Raw genomic sequence first — 3,296 nt, forward strand, 5'->3', positions numbered from 1 at the left:
TTAGGGACATTATGACTTACAAAATTCTTTCAGAAACAAAACTCTTTATACTTATCTCGTTATTCAATCGTATAACAAACTGGATCATATCAGACATACTTTTATCAGAGGTGAATCAGAATCATAGGCAGACTCGGAAACATATTAAATAGAACTTCATAAACAAATCTCTTCCGGATATCATATGGATCAAATCAAATATAACTTTTAGAATCATATGTACATGTCAAAATATATTAAGGACTCAATAGAATAGTTAAACGTACTATCATTTGGAAATCAAAATGTTAATCATACCAATTGTCTTTCGAATACCATTCGGAAACGTATCAAATCGAACTTCGGACATTAACACATACAAAACTCTTCAGGGACAACTTAGAATCCAAGAGTGGAATTACCCCAAAGTGCACATCACATCATACCTTATGTGGCTCTAGGACATGCCAAAGAAAGAAAGGGTAAGCCTTACATACCTGTCTCGCGTCCAACTAGCTACGCTTATTTGTCCAAATTTGCTAATCTACATTCAAGAGAATTTACATAATCATTAGATTCACCGACACAAACTTGTCTTAGTTTTTCAAATGAATTCATTTATATTCTACCGAAATTTCGGCAGCATTTCCCCTGTAAATACACCATCCTCGAGAATCTAGCTCGGCCAAATCAACAATCAACAATCCGAGAATTTAACTCGGCCAAAGTATCAACAAAATCCGAAATCATTCTAATCATGACTCAAAAATATATCGAACAATACGCACAATATTCCAAACCACCCAACCAACATACCACACACTAACAACTTCATGAATCAATCCAAAATACATTCTAACGTTAATAATTCCTTTTACATAATTTAACGACATTTTTCTTATATTCAATTCAATCATAACATACAATCTTCCAAACATATCTCTCGCTTCCAAATTCAACAAGAACAATATCAACACATTTCTCTTCCTTCCAAATTCATGAACTACATACTAACAACATTATTCTCATAATTACAAGAACCATGTTCGAATCACGTTAACTTTTTCCATAATCCGCAAACGATTACAACTCCATTTCCAACCACTAAATCCTCATTTTACATCATGGAATTCACAACACGACAATCAAACTACTAAATAAAAATCAATTCATTTCATCCTACCATCATAACCCTATTCGGCCACCACAACATACATATATATTCCATGGATTTCATCCAATTTCACATACTACAACAATCAAATTACTAAATAAAATCAATTCATCATATCTTAACAACATACTACCCATTCGGCCATACCCTATATATTCATATTTCATGAAGTTCATTCATTTCTTCACTCTACAACACTTCACAAATCATTTATAACACATGAAAAGAAGATTGAACACACACCTTCATCCACTTATCTCTTCACTCGGCTAGGGGCATAATTTGCACAAATGAAGGATTTAATTGCTCCAACAACTACTCCATGATGTTAAGGACGTTCCAATTGGTAGAGAAACTAGAAGAAAACAATTTTTCTTAGTCAATTTCCCATGGCTCAATTCTAGGAGCCATGGCCGAATGGTCTCTCATGTTCTTGCTCTCTCTCCAAGCTTCTAGAATTTTTCTAGTATTAAAGATGACTTTGTCATCTTTTGTAACATATTTTTAACTCCCACATGGGCCTTGGCCCATTAGCTTGTCTGGCCACCTTGGCCGTTTTCTCACGCCCAAATATTTTTTTTTGTTCAAGCCCACTATGTTTCATAACCAATTTTTGTAATTCATGAAAACTATTTTCCTAATTTCCAAATTTGCCCTTAGCCTTACTCAATATTTCCGCACCAATATTTTCATAGACAACTTGTGTGCTAAACAAGATCAAGAACATAATCTTGCTGTTAACTTCCCGCGATTATCTTGAATTATCCGAACGTGAAAAATGCGGGATATAACAGAAACCAGATGTACTTGAGAGGGAAACAACACTTACTAAACAAGAGCAATAAACTCATCCAAACACAATTCTTTTGAGAGCTTCACAAATGTAACAATTTTTCCATGTCCAACAGATCCTCAAGACACATCTTTTTGCTGAGCAGCGACGGGGGCAACGAGAGTCTACGAACAACCTTTCACTAAACTTGGCCATTGCGACAAATCGAATCGACTTCAAAAATTAAACTACGGGCTTGTACTTCCTTGAAACTCAAGGCTTTAGCCGAATTTCTTAGTGTTCAAGCCCTTAGGGTTGTCAAAAACCCTTTGAGGTGTAGAAAACATAAATTTGGCCTCTTGACCATTGTTTTTTTTTTTTTTGGAAGGGATATGGTTTCTATTTATAGAACCAAAAGAATCACCCAAATCTTACCCCAACCAATGTGGGATTCCCCCCCCCCCCCCCCCCCCCTTTCCCAAATTTTGAATTTCTAAACTCAAAACAAGGACAACACAGCTGGAAAATGCCTTCAATTTGTACAAAAATAAAGGGAAATTGAAGAAGAGAAGGAAATAGTACTATGTTACCATTTGGGGAATCAAATGAGCTGGATCGTACAATTTAAGAGAAGTTCTTTCCTCTGAGCTTTAGGGATCGTTTGATTATGGATTTTTTGGGAATGGCTAGGGTTCGTTTGGTTCTGCTGCTATTGTGGAATATTGAAGAAGAAGATGATAAACAGTCCTTTTTTTGTTCTCCATTTGAAGAAAAGGAGTCATTTGGCTTTAAGGTCTGTTTGGTTGTTTTTATTGTGAAGATGAAAGGTTTGGGGGTTTAAGCGAAAACTTGGACTCCTTTTTTTTTAAATACATAGTTTTAAACCGACGTATTAACTTAAACACTCTTGTAAAAATAATATTCGTAAGGAATAAAATTCGTAATACGTAGTTTGAAAATACGAGCTTTAAAATGACCCCAATATTGACATAGTTCCGGACAATATCTAAATAACGTGAAAATTGTGGTCAAAATGAGCCGTAATTCATACGACGTTTTAATTAACAATTTTCCCAAGTTAGATGGAGCGGGATACGCATCTTATCTTCAAATCATGTTTGTGAAAGTAAATGACTCGTAATTTTCTCGTAATCGTCATTTTGTCAATTTCTGTAATTTTCTCAAGATTTTTGAAATGTATAATTTTGAAAGCGTATCCTTATTCCATCTTGGCTTGAGAATTTTTAAAAATAAAATGTGCTCATTATGAGGTGAAAATTTGGTGTCAACAATCATCACTGAAGTAAATGGACCCCTCCAGTACGTAATCCCTGGTTCATTTTTCTCGAGTAGTATAGACCTTTGTTCTCT

Source organism: Lycium barbarum, chromosome 5 (assembly GCF_019175385.1).
Source record: "Lycium barbarum isolate Lr01 chromosome 5, ASM1917538v2, whole genome shotgun sequence".
Lineage (NCBI taxonomy): Eukaryota > Viridiplantae > Streptophyta > Magnoliopsida > Solanales > Solanaceae > Lycium > Lycium barbarum.